We start from the raw sequence: 12889 nt of genomic DNA on the forward strand, positions 1-12889 counted from the left end.
GCAGGGTTGGGGTCACTGAGTGGGGCAGTGCATGCATGGGTCCTTTTGAAGGAGGTCGCCATTATCTTCTTTACCTCCACCATAGTTTGGCCTCAGATCAAACAACAGGGAGGGAACACAGCTCCACCCATCAATAGAAAACTGGATTAAAGATTTGCTGAGCCTGGCCCCACCCATCAGAGCAAGACCCAGTTTCCCTCTTAGTCAGTCTCTCCCATCAGGAAGCTTCCATAAGCCTCTTATCCTTCTCCATCAGAGGGCAGACAGAATGAAAATCACAATTGCAGAAAACTAACCAATCTAATCACATGGACCACAGCCTTGTCTAACTCAATGAAACTATGAGCCATGCCATGTAGGGCCGCTCAAGATGGGAGGACCATGGTGGAGAGTACTGACAAAATGTGGTCCACTGGAGAAGGGAATGGAAAACCACTTCAGTATTCTTGCCTTGAGAACCCCAGGAACAGCATAAACAGGCAAAAAGATAGGACACTGAAAGATGACCTTCCTGGGTCAGTAGGTACCCAATATGCTACTGGAGATCAATGGAGAAATAAGTCCAGAAAGAATGAAGAGATGGAGCCAAAGCAAAAACAACACTCAGCTGTGGATATGACTGGTGATGGCAGTAAAGGCCAATGCTGTGAAAAACAGTATTGCATAGGAACCCGGAATGTTGGGTCCAGGTCAAACAGGAGATGGCAAGAGTGAACGTCGACATTTAAGGAATCAGTGAACTAAAATGGAATGGAATGGGTAAATTAAACTCAGATGACCATTATATCTACTACTCTGTGCAAGAATCCCTTAGAAGAAATGGAGTAGACTTCCTGGTCAACAAAAGAGTCTGAAATGTAGTACTTGGATGCAATCTCAAAAATGACAGAATGATCTCTGTTCGTTTCCAAGGCAAACCATTCAATATCACAGTAATCCAAGTCTATGCCCCAACCAGTAATGCTGAAGAAGCTGAAGTTGAAGGGTTTATGAAGAACTACAAGACCTTATAAAACTAACACCCAAAAAAAGATATCCTTTTCATTATAGGGGACTGGAATGCCAAAGTAGGAAGTCAAGAGACACCTGGAGTAACAGGCAAATTTGGCCTTGGAATACAGAATGAAACAGGGCAAAGGCTAATGCAGTTTTGCCAAAAGAACACACTGGTCATAGCAAACATCCTCTTCCAACAACACAAGAGAAGACTCAACACATGGATATCACCAGATAGTCAATACTGAAACCAGATTGATTATATTCTTTGCAACCGAAGATGGAGAGACTCTATAGAGTCAGCAAAAACAAGACTGGGAACTGACTGTGGCTCAGATCATGAACTTCTTATTGCAAATTTCAGACTTAAATTGAAGAAAGTAGGGAAACCACTAGACCATTCAGGTTTGACCTAAATCAAATCCCTTACAATTATACAGTAGAAGTGACAGAACAGATTCAAGGGATTAGATCTGATAGAGTGCCTGAAGAACTATTGATGGAGGTTTGTGATATTGTATGGGAGGCAGTGATCAAGACCATCTCCAAGAAAAAGAAATGGAAAAAGGAAAAATGGCTGTCTGGGGAGGGCTTACAAATAGCTGTGAAAAGAAGAGAAGTGAAAGGCAAAGGAGAAAAAAAAAAGATATACCCATTTGAATGCAGAGTTCCAAAGAATAGCAAGGAGAAACAAGAAAGCCTCCTCAGTGTTCAGTGCAAAGAAATAGAGGAAAACAATAGAATGGGAAAGACTAGATACCTCTTCAAGAAAATTAGAGATACCAAGGGAACATTTCATGCAAAGACAGCCACAGTAAAGAACATAAATTGTATGGACCAAACATAAACAGAAGATATTAAGAAGAGGTGGTAAGAATACATAGAAGGATCTTCATGACCCCAGATAACCACGATGGTGTGGTCACTCACCTAGAGCCAGACCTTCTGGAGTGTGAAGTCAAGTGGGCCTGAGGAAGAATCACTATGAACAAAGGTAGTGGAGGTGATGGAATTCCAGTTGAGCTATTTCAAATCCTAAAAGCGGATGCTGTGAAAGTGGTGAACTCAATATGCCAGCAAATTTGGAAAACTCAGCAGTGGCCACAGGAAGTCAGTTTTCATGGAAAAGTCAGTTTTCATTCCAATCCCCAAGAAAGGCAATGGCAAAGGATATTCAATCTGTTGCACAATTGCATTCATCTCGCATGCTAGCAAAGTAATGCTCAAAATTCTCCAAGCCAGGCTTCAATAATATGTGAACCATGAACTTTCAGATGTTCAAGCTGGATTTAGAAAAGTCAGAAGAATCAGAGATCAAATTGCCAACATCTGTTGGATCATCAAAAAAGCAAGAGAGTTCCAGAAAAAATCTACTTCTGCTTTATTGACTAAGCCAAAGCCTTTGACTGTGTGGATCACAACAAACCATGGAAAATTGTTAAAGAGGTGGGCATACCAGACCACCTCACCTGCCTCCTGAGAAATTTGTATGCAATTCAAGAAGCAACAATTAGAAATGGACATGAACCAACAGACTGGTTCCAAATTGGGAAAGGAGTACATCAAGGTTCTATATTGTCACCCTGCTTATTTAACTTATAATGCAGAGTACATCATGAGAAATGCTGGGCTGGATGAAGCACAAGCTGGAATCAAGATAGCTGAGAGAAATATCAATAACCTCAGATATGCAGATGACAGCACCCTTAAGGCAGAAAGCAAAGAACTGAAGAGCCTCTTGATGAAAGTGAAAGGAGAGTGAAAATGTTGGCTTAAAACTCAACATTCAGAAAACTAAGTTCATGGCATCCAGTCTCATCATTTCATGGTAAATAAATGGGAAAACAATGGAAACAGTGAGAGACTTTATTTCCTTCGGCTCTAAAAGTACTGCAGATGGTGGGTGCAGTCATGAAATTAAAAGATGCTTGCTCCTTGGAAGAAAAGTTATAACCAACTTAGACAGCATGCTAAAAAACAAAGACATTACTTTGCCAACAAAGATCCATCTAGTCAAAGCTATCGTTTTTCCAGTAATCATGTATGGATGTGAGAGTTGGACTGTAAAGAAAGCTGAGTGCCAAAGAATTGATGCTTTTGAACTGTAGTCTTGGAGAAGACTCTTGAGAGTCCCTTGGACTGAAAAGAGATCAAACTAGTCAATCCTAAAGGAAATCAGTCCTGAATAGTCTTTGGAAGAACTGATGCTCAAGCTGAAGCTCCAATACTTCAGCCACGTGATGTGATGTGAAGAACTGACTATTGGAAAAGACCCTGATACTGGGAAAGATTGAAGGTGGGAGGAAAAGTAGATGACAGAGGATGAGATGGTTCGATGACATCACCAACTTAATGGACATGAGTTTGAGTAAGCTCTAGATGTTGGAGATGGACAGGAAAGCCTGGCGTGCTGCAGTCCATGGGGTTGCAAAGTGTCAGACACGACTGACCACATGAACTGAACTTATGTCAAATCTTTTGCCCATTTTCTCTGTATTATTCTTTTCTTATCCAGTTTCAGGAATTCTTTATCAATTTTGAATATAAGCCTTTTTTTTTTATTCTCCATGATGCAGATATTTTCTCCACCTCTGTGGTGTGTTCCGATTTGGTGAGTTTTTTTGATATGATGAATGTAATCAACCCTTTCATGGATCACAGCCTTGTCATGGGAAAGGGGCTTGTGTAACTCAGTGAAGCTATGAGCCCTGCCATGTTCGGCCAACCAAGATGGATGAGTCATAATGAAGAGTTCTGAGAAACTCTGGTCCATTGGAGGAGGGAAAGGCAAACCACTCCAGGATTCTTGCTGGGAAACCCCATGAAGAGTTTCAAAGGACAAAAAATTTGACACCAGAAGATGAGCCACCCAGGTCGGAAGATGTTCATTATGCTATGGGGGGAAAGTGGAGGGCAATTACAAATAGCTCCAGAAAGAATGAAGTGGCTGGCCAAAGAGGAAACAATGCTCAGTTGTGGATGTCTCTAGTGGTGAAAGTAAAGTCTGAGGTTGTTAAGAACAATATGGCATAGGAAACTGGAATGTTAGGTCCATGAATCAAGGTAAGTTGGATGTCATCAAGCAGGAGATGACAGAGAAATATTGACATCCTAGGAATCAGTGAACTAAAATGTGGGAGGGGAGATCGGGATGGGGAATACATGTAACTCCATGGCTGATTCATGTCAATGCATGACAAAACCCACTACAATATTGTAATTAGCCTCCAACTAATAAAAATAAATGAAAAAAAATGTACAGGAATGGGTGAGTTTAATTCAGATGACCATTATATTTACTAAGGGATTGGGCAAGAATCCCTTAGAAGAAATGGAATAGCCCTCATAGTCAACAAAAGAATCTGAAATGCAGTACTTGAGTGCAACCTCAAAAGCGACAGAATGATCTCAGTTCATTTCCAAAGCAAACCATTCAACATCAGAGTAATCCAAGTCTATGCCCAAACTTAAGTAAACCAAAGTAAACCTAAAATGTAAGTAAACCTGAGTAAAGTAAACCTAAGTAAACTAAGTCTATGCCCAAACCAAAGATGCTGAGGAAACTGAAGTTGAACAGTTCTATGAAGACCTACTAGAACTAACACCAAAAAAAAGATGCCCTTTTCATCACAGGGAACTAGAATGTAAAAGGATGAAGTCAAGACTGGAGCCTATTATATAGAATGAAGTAAGCCAGAAAGAAAAACACCAATACAGTATGCTGCTGCTGCTGCTGCTAAGTCACTTCAGTCGTGTCCGATGCTGTGCGACCCCATAGACAGCAGCCCATGAGGCTTCCCTGTCCCTGGGATTTTCCAGGCAAGAACAGTGAAGTGGCTTGCCATTTTCTTCTCCAATGCATGAAAGTGAAAAATGAAAGTGAAGACGCTCAGTCGTGTCTGACTCTTAGCGATCCCATGGACTGCAGCCTACCAGGTTCCTCCATCCATGGGGTTTTCCAGGCTAGAGTACCAGAGTGGGTTGCCATTGCCTTCTCCCCAATACAGTATACTAATGCATATATATGGAATTTAGAAAGATGGTAGTGATAACCCTATATGCGAGACAGCAAAAGAGACACAGATGTATAAAACAGTCTTTTAGACTCTGTGGGAGAAGGCGAGGGGGGGGGTGATGATCTGAGAGAATAGCATTGAAACATGTATATTATCACATGTGAAACAGATCGCCAGTCCAGGTTCGATGCATGAGACAGGGTGCTCAGGGCTGGTGCACTGGGATGACCCAGAGGGATGGGATAGGGAGGGAGGTGGGAGGGAGGTTCAGGATGGGGAACACATGTGAACCCATGGCTATTCATGTCAATGTATGGCCAAAATCACTACAATATTGTAAAGTAATTAGTCTCCAATTAAAATAAATAAATTTTTAAAAAAGATTAAAATCAGTCATAATTCTAAAAAAGAGAGAGAGATCGAGTAACAGAGAAGTTTGGCCTCAGAGTACAAAATGAAACAGGGCAAAGGCTAACAGAGTTTTGTCAAGAGAACACACTGCTCATAGCAAACACCATTTTCTAACATACATGAGATTTCTCTACATATGGAAATCACCAAATTGTCAATACCAAAATCAGATTGATTATATTCTTTGCAATCAAAGATGGAGAAGCTCTATATGGTAAACAAAGACAAGACCTGGAGCTGACTATGGCTCAGACTGTGAGCTCCTTATTGCAAAATTTGGGCATAAATTGAAGAAAGTAAGGGAAATCACTAGGCCATTTTGCTATGACCTAAATCAAATCCCTTCTGGTTATACAGTGGAGGTGACAAATAGACTCAAGGAATTAGATCTAGTAGATAGAGTGCCTGAAAAACTATGGACAGAGGTTTGTAACACTGCATAGGAGGCTATGACCAAAAATATCCCAAAGAAAAAGAAACACAAGAAGGCAAAGTGGTTGTCTGAGAAGGCTTTACAAATAGCTGAGGAAAGAAGAGAAGTGAAAAGCAGGGAAGAAAAGGAAAAACATATACAACTGAATGTACAGTTCCAGAGAATAACAAGGAGAGATAAAAAGGCCTTCTTCAATGAACAACACAAAAAAATAGAGGAAAACAGTAATGTGGGAAAGACTAGACATCTCTTCAAGAATACTGGAGATATCAAGGAAACATCTAGTGCAAGGATGGGTATAATAAGGGACAGAAAGAGTAAGGACCTAACAGAAGCAGAAGAGATTAAGAAAAAGTGGCAGGAATACACAGAACTATACAAAAAAGGTCTTACTGACTTGGATAATCACATGGTGTGTTCATTCACCTAGAGCCAGACATCCTGGAATGTGAAGTCAAGTAGGCCTTAAGAAGTATTACTACAAACAAAACTAGTGGAAGTGATGGAATTCCAGCTCAGTTATTTAAATCCTAAAAGATAATGCTGTTAAAGTGCTTCACTCAATATGCCAGCAAATTTGAAAAACTCAGCAGTGGCCACGAGACTGGAAGAGGTCAGTTTTTATTCCAATCTCCAAAAAGGGCAATGCCAAAGAATGCTTAAACTACCATACAATTGTGCTCATTTCACATTCTAGTAAGGTTATGCTCAAAATTCTTCAAGCCAGGCTTCAGCAGTTCTTCAACTGAGAACTTCTAGATGTACAGTCTGGGTTTAGAAAAGGCAGAGGGACAAGAAATCAAATTGCCAACATTCATTGGCTCATAGACAAAGCAAGGGAGTTCCATAAAAACATCTACTTCTGCTTCATTGATTTTGCTAAAGCCTTTGAGTGTGTGGATCACAACAAACTGGAAAATTCTTAAAGAGATGGGACTACCAGACCACCTTACCTGTCTCCTGAGAAACCTATATGCTGGTCAAAAAGCAACAGCTAGAACAGCACATAGAACAACTGACTGGTGCAAAATTGGGAAAGAAATACAAAATGCTGTATATTGTCACCTTACTTACTTAATGTCTATGCAGAGTACATTATGCAAAATGCTAGGCTGGATGAATTACAAACTAGAATCAAGATTTCCAGGAAAAATATCAATAACCTCAGATACGCAGATGATATCACTCTAATGGCAGAAATTTGAGGAAGAACTAAAGAGCCTCTTGATGAGGGTGAAAGAGGAGAATGAAAAAGCTGGTTTGAAGCTCAACATGCAAAAAAAATCAAGATCATGGCATCTGGTCCCATCACTTCATGACAAATAGAAGGGGGAAAAGTGGAAACAGATTTTATTTTGGGGGGCTCCAAAATCATTGCAGATGGTGACTGTAGTCATGAAATTAAAAGACACTTGCTCCTTGGTAGGGAAGCTATGACAAATGTAGACAGTGTATAAAAGAGTAGTGACATCAATTTGCTGAAAATTTTCCATATAGGTAAAACTACGGTTTTTTCAATAGTCATGTACAGATGTGAGAGTTGGACCATAAAGAAGGCTGAGCGCTGAACCATTGATTCCTTTGAATTGTGGTGCCGGATAAGACTCTTGTGAGTCCCTTGGACAGCAAGGAAATCAAACCAGTCAATCCTAAAGGAAATCAGCCCTGAATATCCATTGGAAGGACTGATGCTAAAGCTCTAATACTTTGGCTGCTTGATGTGAAGCGCTGACTCACTGGGAAAGACCCTCATGAAGGCAAAAGGAGGAGACAGCAGAGCATGAGATGGTTAGATAGTATCACTGACTCAGTGGACTTGAATTTGAACAAACTCTGAGAGATCATGAAGGACAGGGGAGCCTGGTATGCTGCAGTCCATGGGTTCACAAAGAGTGAGACACAACTCATCAACTGAACAACAACAAAATGTAATCAAATTCATCAGTCTCTTCTTTCTGTGATTATTGCCGTGTTCTTTAAAAATTCCTTATCTACCCCAAGATTAAGAAGAGAATTTCCTATATTATCCTCTAAAAGCTTTATGTTTCTTTTTCTTTCATAGTTAGATATTTATTTCACTTGGAATTGATTTTGTAAAAAAGATTTATAAAAATAGTATATTTATTATTATATGTGTGTTCATTTATTTTTAAACCATTTTTATTGACATGCAATTTGCAATGTTATATTGATGTCAAATGTAAACAAAGTAATGCAATTATATATTTTTTTCATATTCTTTTCCTTTATTGGTAATTGCAAGATATTGAATATAGTTCCCTGTGCTACACAGTAGGTCTTTGTTTATCTATTTTATGTATAGCAGTGTGTATATGTTAATCCCATATTCCTAGTCTATCTACCTCCCACCCCCAGTATCCTCTTTGGTAACCATAAGTTTGTTTTCTAGTTCTAAGAGTCTATTTCTCTGTTGTAAGTTCATTTATATCATTTTTTAGATCTCACATGTAAGTGATATTGTATGATGATTGCCTTTATCTGATTTACTTCACTTAGTATTATAATCTCCAGGTCCATGCATATTGCTGCAAAAGGTATTACTTCATTCTTTTTTATGACTGAGTAATATTCCACTGTGTATATATACATCACATATTCTTTACCCATTTATCTGTCAATGGACATTTAGGTTGATACTGTCTTGACTATTGTAAATAGTACTGCTATGAATATTGGAGTGCATGTGTCTTTTCAAATTAGAGTTTTCTTTGGATATATGCCCAGGAGTGGGATTGCAGCATCATATGGTAGCTCTATTTTTAGTTTTTTAAGGAACCTCCATACTGTTCTCCATAGTGGCTGTATCAATTTACATTCCTGCCAATATTGTAGGAGAGTTCCTTTCTCTCCATGCCTTCTCCAGCATTTACTATTTGTAGACTTTTTAATGATGACCATTCTGATTAGTGTGAGGTGATACCTCCTTATAGTGTCAATTTGCATTTCTCTAATAATTAGCAATTTGAGTGTCTTTTCTTGTGCCTTTTGGCCACCTGTATGTCTTCTTTGGAGAGATTTCTATTTAGGTCTTCTGCCCATTTTTTTTTACTTTGTTTTTTTATTTTAAGCTATATGAGTTGTTTGTATATTTTGAAAATTCATCCTTGTTGATAGCATTGTTTGCTAACATTTTTATCCCAGTTTGTAGATTGTATTTTTGTTTTGTTTATGGTTTCCTTTGCTGTGCAAAAGCTTTTAAGTTTAATTAGGTCCCATTTGTTTATATTTGTATTTATTTCTGTTACTCTAGGGGACAGACCTAAAGAAAAATATTGCTGCAGTTTATGTCAAAGAGTGTTATGCTTATGTTTTCCTCTAGGAGTTTTAGAGTATCTGGTTTTACATTTGCATTGACATATTTTCTCCTTAGAGTCTCTAGAAAGAATCAAACCTGATGGAGTCTTGACTTTAGCCCTTAAGATTCATTTTAGACATTGAATATCCAGAACTACAGGAAAATAAATTTATGTTATTTTAAGCCAGTAAATTTGTGACACAGTAATAGGAAACTAATAGTATGTGTGTTTGAAAACAATCTGCATTGTTCAGATTGGATGGGTAGCATTCTATTGGGCTGGCCAAAACACTTGTTTGTTTTTTCCCATAAGATGTCTCTAGTAGCATTTGGTTACATTTTATTGTGACAGCTGTCATATCAGCATGCATTAAAAAAATCTTATCAAAATTGGTGAATTTTTATGTAGCTATTTTAATATTGAAGATGGAAGCAAGAGCAACATTTTCAGTATATTATGCTATATTATTTCAAGAAAGGTAAAAGCACAACTGAAATGCAAAGAAATGATTTGTGCTGTGCATGGAGAAGGTACTGCGACTGATCAAATGTGTCAAAAGTGGTTTGCGGACACAAAAGAGAAGTATCCTATGACATCCCTTATATGTGGAATCTGAAAAGAATGATAGAAAAAAATTTTTAAATGGTTTTCAAAGTTTCATGCTGGAGTTTTCTTGCTGGATGATGCTCCATGGTCAGCTAGACCAGTTAAAGTTGATAATGACAAACCGAGACATTATTTGAGAACAATCAATGTTATACTATGCAGGAGATAGCTGGCATACTCAAAATATCCAAATCAATCATTGAAAGTCATTTGCACTAGCATGGTTATGTTATTTGCTTTGATGTTTGAGTCCCATGTAAGTTAAACAAAACAAAAAACAAAGTTGACCATATTTCCACATGTCATTGTCTACTTAAATGTAAAATAATGGTCCGTTTTAAAAGTAAATTGTTATGGGCAATGAAATGTGAATACTGTGAAACAAAAGATATCATGGGACAAGCAAAATGAACCACTACCAACCTCACCAAAGACTGATCTTCCAAAGAAGGTGATGGTGTGCATATGGTGGGATTAGAAGGAAGTCCTCTATTATGAGATCCTTTCAGAAAACCAAATGGTTAATTCCTACAAGTACTACTCCCAGTTAGACCAACTAAAAGCTGCACTTGATGAAAAGTGTCTGGAGTTAGTCAACAGAATAATGCATAATCTTCCATCAGGATAACTTACAGCTTGGCTTGGAAGTTCTGATTTATCCACCATATTCACCAGACACTACACCTTCAGTTGTCCATTTATTTCAGTCTTTTACAAAGTTGTTGTAATGGAAAAAGAATTTAATTCCCTGGAAGACTATAAAAGGCACCTGGCACAGTTCATTGCTCAAAAAGATCAAAAACTTTGGAAAGATGGAATTATGAAGTTGCCTGGAAAAAATGGCAGTAAATAGTGGAACAAAATGGTGAATACATTGTTCAATAAAGTTCTTGATGAAAATGAAAAATGTGTCTTATTTTTACTTAAAAACTGGAAGAACTTTTTGGCTAACCCAATATATGGGTATGTTAGGTCAACTTTATTTATCACATTTACTAAATCTTCACTGATGTTTTTTAAGTGTTTGTTCCATCTACCACTGAAAGAAATTTTCTAGAAATTTTAACCTATACTTGTCTATTTCTCCCTGTGGTTCTGCCAATTTTTGCTTTTATATATTTAAAAATTGTGTAATTAGATACATAAAAAATTTTTAATACTTTTTTTTTCTGGTGAAGTGATTTTTCACCTAAAATAATACTGTTTTACTTAAAGTACTTTTTGCCTGATTTAACAATAGGTTTTGTTGTTATTATTCTTAAACTTTGTTTTTATCCAATTTAATAATTTTTTAAACTGGACCTTTAGAAATTTCACATTTAGCTTTTCTATTGAAATAGTTGGATTTATATTTGCTCTGTTATTTTGTGCTTTCTGTTAGTTCCATTAACAGAAAATTTCTTTCTTGATATTTTGGGGTTCAATAAGTATTCTTTTTAAATTACTTTACCTTTTACCTCTACTAGTTTGGAAGCTAGTTGTGGTATTTGTACTTTCAGTGGTAACCAACCGGTGACAACCTGCAAACTTAATAAAGTCTTAATTTAATTGAAACCTCTACTCATCTCAAATGTGGTACTGGAGAAGACTTTTGAGAGTCCTATGGACAGCAAGATGGTCAAACTAGTCAATCCTGAAGGAAATCAACCCTGAATACTCATTGGAAGGACTGATACTAAAGCTGAAGCTCCAATACTTTGACCACCTGATGTGAACAGCCCTGGAAAAGACCAGGGCTGATGGTCTTTTGGAAAAGACCCTAAAGCCGAAAAAGATTGAAGGCCAAAGGAGAAGAGAGTGGCCAACGATGAGATGGTTGGGTAGCATCACCAGCTCAGTGGACATGAACTTGGGCAAACTCTTGCAGATAGTGAGGGACAGGGAGTCCTAGAGTTCTGCAATCCACAGGGTCGCAAAGTGTCAGATATTACTTAGCAACTGAACAACAATACTCATCTCCCAGATTATATAAAGACTTTAAAACACTTTAGCTTCACATATACCTCTCTTTAAATGCTATTGTTATATGACAATTGAGTATATCTCTTAAGTAAGTTTTTAAAATTCCAGTAAACACTAGTATTATTGTTTCATACACTCATATTCATTTACATTTGCTCACTTTCTTTTCTCATTATTAATTTGTACATCTCAGATCTTCTGTCTAGAATCACTGTGTGTGCTTTAAAGTACAAATCTCCCCAACTCCCCAGCCTCCCACCCCCTGGAAACCACTTTATACTCTTTGTTTCAATGATTTCAATGATTTATAAGAAAATATTTCACATATAAGTGAAATCATACAGTATTTATCTTTTTCTTTCTGTTTTCTTATGTTTAGCATAATGCCCTCCAGGTTCATCCATCTTTCTATAACCAATAGGATTTCTTTCTTTTTAGACTTCAATAATATTCCAATCTGTATGTGTATATCACATTTTCTTCACCCATTCGTTCATAATGAACACTTAGGATCTAGATTATTTACATATTTTTGCTATTGTAAGTAATGCTGCAATGAACATGGGACTATAGATACTAATCCACGATAGTGGGTTTGATCCCTTTGCACATAGACTCAGAAGAGGTATCACTGAGTCATATGATATTTCTATTTTTAACTTCCTGACGACCCTCCATACTGTCTTCCACCATGGTTTTACCTGTTTACATTCTCAGCAGCAGTCAATGTGCAAAGATCCTGTTGTTTCCACATCCTCATCAATATTTTTGTTTATTGTCTTATGATAATAGACATCTTAATAGACATGAGAGGATATATCATTGTGGTTTTGACTCACATTTCCCTGATGACTACTGATGTTAGGCACTTCTTTCATGTATCTGTTGTATTTCTTTTTTTTTTTTTTTTAATTTATTTATTTTAATTGGAAACTAATTACTTTACAACATTGTAGTGGTTTTGGCCATACATTGACATGAATCAGCCATGGGTTTACATGTATTCCCCATCCTGAATCCCTTTCCCACCTCCCTCCCCATCCCATCCCTCTGGGTCATCCCAGGGTACCAGCCCTGAGCACCCTGTCTCATGCATCGAACCTGGACTGGCGATCTGTTTCACATATGATAATATACATGTTTCAATG

The sequence above is a fragment of the Cervus canadensis genome, chromosome 2 (genome assembly GCF_019320065.1).
Source record: "Cervus canadensis isolate Bull #8, Minnesota chromosome 2, ASM1932006v1, whole genome shotgun sequence".
NCBI lineage: Eukaryota > Metazoa > Chordata > Mammalia > Artiodactyla > Cervidae > Cervus > Cervus canadensis.